The following is a 12,214-nucleotide window of genomic DNA, read 5'->3' on the forward strand; positions in this document are numbered from 1 at the left end:
CTCTGCACTGTAGAAGTATGCGGATCCTGTTCGTGACGCCAAAAAGAGCGATGCAGTGTCCCAGGGGGTCAGTAGTGTATGCTGGGCTTTGTAGTGCAGATTGACCACTAACCTGGGATCCACTGTCGTCTTCAATTTTGGTCAAATACTGGAACAGGCAGGTATTAAAAGTTCGTGACGCCAGTGTCAATTAAACGGTGACACGCCGTGTAGGGTATGGTAAAAGAATGAAGCAAGCATAGGATAGCCAACAAAAACTGGAACATTTACTGAATATCAGTGAATACAGCTGGTTCTTGGGAGTACAGAATGGCCGGTCTTAGCAATGTATTATACAGAGTGTTGATTACAGGAGATGCAGTACAGGCGGCTTGCTCACTATTCCTGACTGGTCCTGCTACATGTGACTTTCTCTCCAAGGTCTAATGCCCTTTATCTGGCGTACCCTTGAAGCTGTCCTTATCTAGTACCTCCTCTGCTGTCTTGAGTACCTCTTGCTTTGTCTGATCGGCCTCTGTGGTATTCTGTGTCTTCAGGCTGATTAGCTATGCCCTTCTGACTTCTATGCATACGGACTCAGGAGGGAACCCTCTCTGCACTGAGTCTGGAAACTTCTAACTTCCTGAGCTAGGCCCTAGCCTATTTATACTGAACTGGGGGCTCCCTCTGCTGGCTGTGATAAGGATTGCCGGTAACCGGCCTGACTGGCTTAAAGGGAACTACACATTCAAATCTAGCAGTGTCGGGTAGCCTACCCGTATGCTGCACATATCCACTGTGTCTATTTCAATACCCAAAAACGATAAACACGTAACCGGGCCTTCCGTTTTTCCCGCGGAAATGGGAACCCCAAACTGAGCCATTCTCTCTAAAAAAATATTCAGCAAGAACAAGCAACCATTACCTGAACCCGGAGAAACAAAAAGAAAGTCATCTAAATAATGCAGAACTGACGTAGAGCCCGACTCATAACGAACAACCCATTCTAGGAAGGAACCAAACAACTCAAAATAATGACACGAAATGGAGCAACCCATAAGGAGACACGTATCATAGTAAAACTGACCGTCCACACAGCAACCTAGCAAGTGAAAACACGAAAACAGTAGATTGTCCAGCTTCACCTCGCAGTGCGTATTTTATTAGGAAATGTGCTTGAAAAACCAAACATCAGGCTCATTTCAACATGTGTAGTGTCCCACTAGGTAGGGGTGGGCAGTACACAAGGGTCAATTGGTGTGCGCGTTACTCCTACTCACAAGGAACAGAAGTGTTATATTTAATTCTGCATTTAATGTATGCTCTAATGTGTTTTTACATGCAATGTACCCCTGTATGATGTAACAGCAGGCCTAGTTGGGTGTAGTTAGACATCCCAGACACTAGAGGGAGATAGGGAGCCCCTAGTATAAATGTCCAGGCCCAGACAGGGAGAGTTAGTGCAGAATCAGGAGTCTGAGAAGACAGAGGCCAGAAAGCCTGCTCCTGACATGCAGCTGGATAGCCCTGGCTGCTAGTGATGTCCAGGAGGCTGTTGAGAAGCTCCAGCCTGCCTGAGAACAAGAGAGCCTAAGTTAGCTCTGAAGATACCCCAGTTGCAGGAACCAACCTCCTGGGAGAAACCTACAGTTATCCACCTTATAGGAGAAGGCGACCCAGGGTAAGCTAAGTGACCCTGATGGGCAGAGGACCTTAGAAAAGTGTAGCAAGAATATAATACCTGAGGAAGAAAGTAACCAAGGATTTAAGCCACCCTTTTAGGCATCCGGGCCTTGGGAGATATAAAGCCAGAGCAGGAGTTCTAGAAAGGACACTGTACATTGATTCTGAGGAAAGGTACAACCTGCTGCTGAGTGCTTGTGAAGTTTACCCTCTGCGTATCTTGCATATATACTATTGCCTGCCATATTGTGAATGAGCCCCCTTGTGGAACTGTAATATAAAGACTGTACTACACCTGCTGTACAAAGTTGGATTGTCCAGTAAAGTTACGTTTGGTTCACTATATACTTGTGTACCTCCATCATTCCAACCACCAACCGGCGTGCCACCGTCCAAAGGCACTGGCGTCACGAATACCACAGGGACCTTGCCCCAGGCACACAAAATACCTGTAACATCCAGGGCACCTCATCCACCATCAGGCCTGGTCCCTATCTACAGAGCGTGCCCCAGAGGAACCGTGTCTACCTCTCCTTCACTGCCACGTGCCTGCCCAGGGATCTCCAAATATAGTGAGTACCCTCGATTGCCCATAACCATGACCTCACTTCGTCATACCCTGCAGGTCTGGCGTGTTGCACATGTTTCGGATCAACATATATTACAGATCCTTCCTCATGACACAGAGAATAAGACTGACAAATCTTATATACAGAGTAAAAGCAGTGATTCAGCTGTGGATTATTAACTGGCAATTAGACTGCTTTCACCCCACCCTAGCAAGTGAAAACAATCAGGGTGAACAGGGAGAAGACGGAAAGCCTTGGCCAGGAGAGCCACCTTGCCTGCCGCCCTGACCAACGCAACCGCCCGGTCAAAGGAGACATAAGACACAGAAGCATCCTCCAGATTAATGGCATCATTCACCGATGATCCCTTTGGGTGGGATAAGTGATGTGTCAACCTGAACTTACCCGGTTCTTTCTTAGGGACCACGCCAAGCAGGGAGACCTGTAAATTAGAGAACGGTACGTCATCAAATGGACCCTTAATCCTACCCAAAGAAACCTCCTTATAGACCTTTTCCCTAAGGACCTCTGGAAGCTCACAAGCCGATTTTAGGTTATTCGAGAAAAAAAACGGGAAACGGTTAAAAACAAAGGGGATAAAAAACCCAAAGGAAAAACCTGAATCCTTATGTACCCCCTCCAACATGGGCGCTTGCTTAACACTGGGAGGAGGGGGCCCTTGAGCTTGGGCAGACTGTTGCAACCGCTCTAACAGCATCTTCAACAACTCAGCTGTGTTCGCATCCCCCATACCTACCCCCCACGCTCCCGTAAATTGGTAATCACCGGATGAAGACGGGACTGGCACCACTGGAGGAACAGGCACCGGAACCTCGAGCTGAAGAGACATCCCAGGAACCAGGCTACGAACCCTGGATGAATGACGACGCGTCCGCCTCCTGCGGTGCGAACGCGTTGCTCGATTAGACTCCACCGTGGCTGCCAACGACCCTTTAGAGGAAGACGGCAAGTGCCACCTGGAGGATCAGGAGCGCCTGCTCCACGCCGAGTCGCAAGACCTGTGGGGGGAGTGACGCCTGCGGGAACCGCGCCGACCGCGTCTCCTGCTCTCCCGAGAGGAGGATGATGAACTAGATCAAACCCTGCACTGGCGTGACCTCTGGGGAGTTGAGGGGGGTACTGGCAGCGTATGGGAACTCAACGTAGGGGTTGGAGGGGGGTCCACCTGCGCTCCACTATCAATGGAAGAAGGGGGGGGCGACATCACCTAAAGCTGCCGCTGGTGGCAAAGCCCCCTCATCTTGTAGCTGCTCCTGAGGTACAGGGGGAACCAAGGGCTGGGTAACTGGAGGGGTGAGGGGGAGTTCCTGAGATGAGGAGCTGCTTGCCTGCGCTCCCATGACGGACAGTAAACCATTGCCCCACGCCGCACTCACACAAGCGGCAGCAGGATGGGACATGTGAGGAGAGGAGGCAGGAAGAGGCGGAGCCTCCACTGGAACGACAGCACAGGGAACCCCCCAGCCAGGGTACGAGGGAAAGAGGGGGGGACTGTGCCTGAGCCTAGCGGGGGGGGGGGCGGATGAGCCGAGCGGACCGCTTGCCCCCCGCTGAAGCCCTTGAGCCGGACATTAATTCCTCCCCAGGGGTGCACGCCAAGCCAGGGGAGGAGGAAGCCTGGGGAGGAGCGAGGCTGCTCAAAAGGAGCGCAGCCATCCCTCATTCCCCTCCGCCATTCTCGCCATCAAAGCCTCCCTCAGGGGGGTATCTGCTGCGAACATCTCTATGCGGACAGAGCGCTAGCTTACCCACACAGCACTTCTGCTCAAAGAGGGAGAGAAGAGGCGGGACAGTGGCTTATATGTCCTGCTGGGCGCCCGCCTCCTCCCCCCTAAACCGGATCCCAGCATTAACCCCAGCCTGTATCTACCAAATGGGGGCTAGGAGTAACCCATACAAAGGTGGGGAAAAAGGGGGGGGACCACTAGTCCCTGCCCACCCTCCCTAAACTGTCGGGTGGCCACCAAGTTCCACGGTAAGGACTACCTAATCCGAGTGCTGGGATTCATAACATCCAGTATTAAACACATGGACAACTCTCATCTCGGACCTAGTCCGCAATGTTCGGGACCCCCCGGACATCTTACATGTGTTAGACATGATCCCTGCAGTGCTTACTACTAGGGATGAGCGAATCCGAACTGTATAGTTCGGGTTCGTACCGAATTTTGGGGTGTCCGTGACACGGACCCGAACCCGGACATTTTCGTAAAAGTCCGGGTTCGGGTTCGGTGTTCGTCGCTTTCTTGGCGCTTTTTGAAAGGCTGCAAAGCAGCCAATCAACAAGCGTCATACTACTTGCCCCAAGAGGCCGTCACAGCCATGCCTACTATTGGCATGGCTGTGATTGGCCAGAGCACCATGTGACCCAGCCTCTATTTAAGCTGGAGTCACATATCAGCAGCAGTCACTCTGCTCTGATCAGCATAGGGAGAGGTTGCAGCTGCGACGTTAGGGCGAGATTAGGCAGTGATTAACTCCTCCAAAAGACTTCATTCAGAGATCGATCTGCAGCTGTGGATGATTGAACTGCTGCTATTGAATTGCTCACTGTTTTAGGCTGCCCAGAGCGTTTTTCAGTCACTTTTTTCTGGGGTGATCGGCGGCCATTTTGTGTCTTGTGGTGTGCCAGCACAAGCTGCCACCAAGTGCATTTAACCCTCAATGGTGTGGTTGTTTTTTGGCTAAATCCTACATCAGGGTCAAGCTGTCACACCAAGTGCATTTAACCATCAATAGTCTGGTTATTTTTTGGCCATATACTACATCAGGGGCAAGCTGAGCCTGTCACCAAGTGCATTTAACCCTCAATAGTGTGGTTGGTCAAGCTGTCACACCAAGTGCATTTAACCATCAATAGTGTGGTTATTTTTTGGCCATATCCCAGTCTAATTCTGTCAGTAAACCTATACCTGTCATCCAGCGCCTAAATAATAGGCCTCAAATTTATATCCAGCTAAATCTGTCGTTACTGCTGTACTGCTGTGGCTGGTCAAGTTATTTAGTGTCCGTCAAAGCACAGTTTTTGTTCTGGGTTGAAATACAATTCCCAATTTAGCAATTTCCTAATTTAGTGGTTTCTGCTGTATCAGAGCTATTTTAAATGTATCCCTAAAAGGGTATATAAGATTCAAGGTGCACATAGGGTCATTCTGAATAACTTCACACACACGCTACTGTGCATTTCCAAGTCTAATTCTGTCAGTAAACCTATACCTGTCACCCAGCGCCTAAATACTAGGCCTCAAATTTATATCCAGCTAAATCTGTCGTTACTGCTGTACTGCTGTGGCTGGTCAAGTTATTTAGTGTCCGTCAAAGCACAGTTTTTGTTCTGGGTTGAAATACAATTCCCAATTTAGCAATTTCCTAATTTAGTGGTTTCTGCTGTATCAGAGCTATTTTAAATCTATCCCTAAAAGGGTATACAGACGTGGACAAAATTGTTGGTACCCTTTGGTCAATGAAAGAAAAAGTCACAATGGTCACAGAAATAACTTTAATCTGACAAAAGTAATAATAAATTAAAATTCTATAAATGTTAACCAATGAAAGTCAGACATTGTTTTTCAACCATGCTTCAACAGAATTATGTAAAAAAATAAACTCATGAAACAGGCATGGACAAAAATGATGGTACCCCTAACTTAATATTTTGTTGCGCAACCTTTTGAGGCAATCACTGCAATCAAACGCTTCCTGTAACTGTCAATGAGACATCTGCACCTCTCAGCAGGTATTTTGGCCCACTCCTCATGAGCAAACTGCTCCAGTTGTGTCCGGTTTGAAGGGTGCCTTTTCCAGACTGCATGTTTCAGCTCCTTCCAAAGATGCTCAATAGGATTGAGGTCAGGGCTCATAGAAGGCCACTTTAGAATAGTCCAATTTTTTCCTCTTAGCCATTCTTGGGTGTTTTTAGCGGTGTGTTTTGGGTCATTGTCCTGTTGCAAGACCCATGACCTGCGACTGAGACCAAGCTTTCTGACACTGGCTAGTACATTTCTCTCTAGAATTCCTTGATAGTCTTGAGATTTCATTGTACCCTGCACAGATTCAAGACACCCTGTGCCAGACGCAGCAAAGCAGCCCCAGAACATAACAGAGCCTCCTCCATGTTTCACAGTAGGGACAGTGTTCTTTTCTTGATATGCTTCATTTTTTCGTCTGTGAACATACAGCTGATGTGCCTTGGCAAAAACTTCGATTTTTGTCTCATCTGTCCACAGGACATTCTCCCAGAAGCTTTGTGGCTTGTCAACATGTAGTTTGGCATATTCCAGTCTTGCTTTTTTATGATTCGTTTTCAACAATGGTGTCCTCCTTGGTCGTCTCCCATGTAGTCCACTTTGGCTCAAACAACGACGGATGGTGCGATCTGACACTGATGTTCCTTGAGCATGAAGTTCACCTTGAATCTCTTTAGAAGTCTTTCTAGGCTCTTTTGTTACCATTCGGATTATCCGTCTCTTAGATTTGTCATCAATTTTCCTCCTGCGGCCACGTCCAGGGAGGTTGGCTACAGTCCCATGGATCTTAAACTTATGAATAATATGTGCAACTGTACTCACAGGAACATCTAGTTGCTTGGAGATGGTCTTATAGCCTTTACCTTTAACATGCTTGTCTATAATTTTCTTTCTGATCTCTTGAGACAGCTCTTTCCTTTGCTTCCTCTGGTCCATGTCGAGTGTGGTACACACCATATCACCAAACAACACAGTGATTACCTGGAGCCATATATATAGGCCCAATGGCTGATTACAAGGTTGTAGACACCTGTGATGCTAATTAGTGGACACACCTTGAATTAACATGTCCCTTTGGTCACATTATGTTCTGTGTTTTCTAGGGGTACCATCATTTTTGTCCATGCCTGTTTCATGAGTTTATTTTTTTACATAATTCTGTTGAAGCATGGTTGAAAAACAATGTCTGACTTTCATTGGTTAACATTTATAGAATTTTAATTTATTATTACTTTTGTCAGATTAAAGTTATTTCTGTGACCATTGTGACTTTTTCTTTCATTGACCAAAGGGTACCAACAATTTTGTCCACGTCTGTATAAGATTCAAGGTGCACATAGGGTCATTCTGAATAACTTCACACACACGCTACTGTGCATTTCCAAGTCTAATTCTGTCAGTAAACCTATACCTGTCACCCAGCGCCTAAATACTAGGCCTCAAATTTATATCCAGCTAAATCTGTCGTTACTGCTGTACTGCTGTGGCTGGTCAAGTTATTTAGTGTCCGTCAAAGCACAGTTTTTGTTCTGGGTTGAAATACAATTCCCAATTTAGCAATTTCCTAATTTAGTGGTTTCTGCTGTATCAGAGCTATTTTAAATCTATCCCTAAAAGGGTATATAAGATTCAAGGTGCACATAGGGTCATTCTGAATAACTTCACACACACGCTACTGTGCATTTCCAAGTCTAATTCTGTCAGTAAACCTATACCTGTCACCCAGCGCCTAAATACTAGGCCTCAAATTTATATCCAGCTAAATCTGTCGTTACTGCTGTACTGCTGTGGCTGGTCAAGTTATTTAGTGTCCGTCAAAGCACAGTTTTTGTTCTGGGTTGAAATACAATTCCCAATTTAGCAATTTCCTAATTTAGTGGTTTCTGCTGTATCAGAGCTATTTTAAATCTATCCCTAAAAGGGTATATAAGATTCAAGGTGCACATAGGGTCATTCTGAATAACTTCACACACACGCTACTGTGCATTTCCAAGTCTAATTCTGTCAGTAAACCTATACCTGTCACCCAGCGCCTAAATACTAGGCCTCAAATTTATATCCAGCTAAATCTGTCGTTACTGCTGTACTGCTGTGGCTGGTCAAGTTATTTAGTGTCCGTCAAAGCACAGTTTTTGTTCTGGGTTGAAATACAATTCCCAATTTAGCAATTTCCTAATTTAGTGGTTTCTGCTGTATCGGAGCTATTTTAAATCTATCCCTAAAAGGGTATATAAGATTCAAGGTGCACATAGGGTCATTCTGAATAACTTCACACACACGCTACTGTGCATTTTCAAGTCTAATTCTGTCAGTAAACGTATACCTGTCACCCAGCGCCTAAATAATAGGCCTAAAATTTATATCCAGCTAAATCTGTCGTTACTGCTGTGCCTGTATTAGTGTAATACGGTACCTAAATAGATAGCCAGATAGTGTTAGGTGTCTGTAAAAAAAGGCCTGAATTTGAATTCAATACATTGGGCCAAATAATATTTTTCTTATTGTGGTGAACGGTAACAATGAGGAAAACATCTAGTAAGGGACGCGGACGCGGACATGGTCGTGGTGGTGTTAGTGGACCCTCTGGTGCTGGAAGAGGACGTGGCCGTTCTGCCACAGCCACACGTCCTAGTGTACCAACTACCTCAGGTCCCAGTAGCCGCCATAATTTACAGCGATATTTGGTGGGGCCCAATGCCGTTCTAAGGATGGTAAGGCCTGAGCAGGTACAGGCATTAGTCAATTGGGTGGCCGACAGTGGATCCAGCACGTTCACATTATCTCCCACCCAGTCTTCTGCAGAAAGCGCACAGATGGCGCCTGAAAACCAAGCCCATCAGTCTGTCACATCACCCCCATGCATACCAGGGAAACTGTCTGAGCCGCAAGTTATGCAGCAGTCTCTTATGCTGTTTGAAGACTCCGCTGACAGGGTTTCCCAAGGGCATCCACCTAGCCCTTCCCCAGCGGTGGAAGACATAGAATGCACTGACGCACAACCACTTATGTTTCCTGATGATGAGGACATGGGAATACCACCTCAGCATGTCTCTGATGATGACGAAACACAGGTGCCAACTGCTGCGTCTTTCTGCAGTGTGCAGACTGAACAGGAGGTCAGGGATCAAGACTGGGTGGAAGACGATGCAGGGGACGATGAGGTCCTAGACCCCACATGGAATGAAGGTCGTGCCACTGACTTTCACAGTTCGGAGGAAGAAGCAGTGGTGAGACCGAGCCAACAGCGTAGCAAAAGAGGGAGCAGTGGGCAAAAGCAGAACACCCGCCGCCAAGAGACTCCGCCTGCTACTGACCGCCGCCATCTGGGACCGAGCACCCCAAAGGCAGCTTCAAGGAGTTCCCTGGCATGGCACTTCTTCAAACAATGTGCTGACGACAAGACCCGAGTGGTTTGCACGCTGTGCCATCAGAGCCTGAAGCGAGGCATTAACGTTCTGAACCTTAGCACAACCTGCATGACCAGGCACCTGCATGCAAAGCATGAACTGCAGTGGAGTAAACACCTTAAAAACAAGGAAGTCACTCAGGCTCCCCCTGCTACCTCTTCTGCTGCTGCCGCCTCGGCCTCTTCTGCTGCTGCCGCCGCCTCGGCCTCTTCCTCCGCCTCTGGAGGAACGTTGGCACCTGCCGCCCAGCAAACAGGGGATGTACCACCAACACCACCACCTCCGTCACCAAGCATCTCAACCATGTCACACGGCAGCGTTCAACTCTCCATCTCACAAACATTTGAGAGAAAGCGTAAATTCCCACCTAGCCACTCTCGATCCCTGGCCCTGAATGCCAGCATTTCTAAACTACTGGCCTATGAAATGCTGTAATTTAGGCTGGTGGACACAGACAGCTTCAAACAGCTCATGTCGCTTGTTGTCCCACAGTATGTTGTTCCTAGCCGGCACTACTTCTCCAAGAGAGCCGTGCCTTCCCTGCACAACCAAGTATCCGATAAAATCAAGTGTGCACTGCGCAACGCCATCTGTAGCAAGGTCCACCTAACCACAGATACGTGGACCAGTAAGCACGGCCAGGGACGCTATATCTCCCTAACTGCACACTGGGTAAATGTAGTGGCAGCTGGGCCCCAGGCGGAGAGCTGTTTGGCGCACGTCCTTCCGCCGCCAAGGATCGCAGGGCAACATTCTTTGCCTCCTGTTGCCACCTCCTCCTACTCAGCTTCCTCCTCCTCTTCTTCCACCTGCTCATCCAGTCAGCCACACACCTTCACCACCAACTTCAGCACAGCCCGGGGTAAACGTCAGCAGGCCATTCTGAAACTCATATGTTTGGGGGACAGGCCCCACACCGCACAGGAGTTGTGGCGGGGTATAGAACAACAGACCGACGAGTGGTTGCTGCCGGTGAGCCTCAAGCCCGGCCTGGTGGTGTGCGATAATGGGCGAAATCTCGTTGCAGCTCTGGGACTAGCCGGTTTGACGCACATCCCTTGCTTGGCGCATGTGCTGAATTTGGTGGTGCAGAAGTTCATTCACAACTACCCCGACATGTCAGAGCTGCTGCATAAAGTGCGGGCCGTCTGTTCACATCCTGCCGCTGCTCGCCTGTCTGCGCTACAGCGTAACTTCGGCCTTCCCGTTCACCGCCTCATATGCGACGTGCCCACCAGGTGGAACTCCACCTTGCACATGCTGGACAGACTGTGCGAGCAGCAGCAGGCCATAGTGGAGTTTCAGCTGCAGCACGCACGGGTCAGTCGCACTGCGGAACAGCACCACTTCACCACCAATGACTGGGCCTCCATGCGAGACCTGTGTGCCCTGTTGCGCTGTTTCGAGTACTCCACCAACATGGCCAGTGGCGATGACGCCGTTATCAGCGTTACAATACCACTTCTATGTCTCCTTGAGAAAAAACTTAGGGCGATGATGGAAGAGGAGGTGGCCCAGGAGGAGGAGGAGGAGGAAGAGGGGTCATTTTTAGCACTTTCAGGCCAGTCTCTTCGAAGTGACTCAGAGGGAGGTTTTTTGCAACAGCAGAGGCCAGGTACGAATGTGGCCAGCCAGGGCCCACTACTGGAGGACGAGGAGGACGAGGATGAGGAGGAGGTGGAGGAGGATGGGGATGAAGCATGGTCACAGCGGGGTGGCACCCAACTCAGTTCGGGCCCATCACTGGTGCGTGGCTGGGGGGAAAGGCAGGACGATGACGATACGCCTCCCACAGAGGACAGCTTGTCCTTACCCCTGGGCAGCCTGGCACACATGAGCGACTACATGCTGCAGTGCCTGCGCAACGACAGCAGAGTTGCCCACATTTTAACGTGTGCGGACTACTGGGTTGCCACCCTGCTGGATCCACGGTACAAAGACAATGTGCCCACCTTACTTCCTGCACTGGAGCGTGATAGGAAGATACGCGAGTACAAGCGCACGTTGATAGACGCGCTACTGAGAGCATTCCCAAATGTCACAGGGGAACAAGTGGAAGCCCAAGGCCAAGGCAGAGGAGGAGCAAGAGGTCGCCAAGGCAGCTGTGTCACGGCCAGCTCCTCTGAGGGCAGGGTTAGCATGGCAGAGATGTGGAAAAGTTTTGTCAACACGCCACAGCTAACTGCACCACCACCTGATACGCAACATGTTAGCAGGAGGCAACATTTCACTAACATGGTGGAACAGTACGTGTGCACACCCCTCCACGTACTGACTGATGGTTTGGCCCCATTCAACTTCTGGGTCTCTAAATTGTCCACGTGGCCAGAGCTAGCCTTTTATGCCTTGGAGGTGCTGGCCTGCCCGGCGGCCAGCGTTTTGTCTGAACGTGTATTCAGCACGACAGGGGGCGTCATTACAGACAAACGCAGCCGCCTGTCTACAGCCAATGTGGACAAGCTGACGTTCATAAAAATGAACCAGGCATGGATCCCACAGGACCTGTCCGTCCCTTGTGCAGATTAGACATTAACTACCTCCCCTTAGCCATATATTATTGTACTCCAGGGCACTTCCTCATTCAATCCTATTTTTATTTTCATTTTACCATTATATTGCGAGGCTACCCAAAGTTGAATGAACCTCTCCTCTGTCTGGGTGCCGGGGCCTAAATATATGCCAATGGACTGTTCCAATGTTGGGTGACGTGAAGCCTGATTCTCTGCTATGACATGCAGACTAATTCTCTGCTGACATGAAGCCAGATCCTCTGTTACGGGACCTCTCTCCTCTGCCTGGGTGCTGGGCC

General features: G+C 49.0%; 1 protein-coding gene across 1 annotated transcript in view; it reads right to left on the reverse strand.

The window, feature by feature from the left end:
• LOC122944157 overlaps positions 1–12,214 on the reverse strand; it is a 67,740-nt gene that overhangs the window by 11,878 nt on the left and 43,648 nt on the right. The window contains exon 3 of the mRNA XM_044302387.1: positions 2,637–2,673. The gene's annotated coding sequence lies outside the window, so the exon portion shown is untranslated. The remainder of the gene's footprint in view (positions 1–2,636; positions 2,674–12,214) is intronic.

Source organism: Bufo gargarizans, chromosome 7 (assembly GCF_014858855.1).
Source record: "Bufo gargarizans isolate SCDJY-AF-19 chromosome 7, ASM1485885v1, whole genome shotgun sequence".
NCBI classification, from domain to species: domain Eukaryota; kingdom Metazoa; phylum Chordata; class Amphibia; order Anura; family Bufonidae; genus Bufo; species Bufo gargarizans.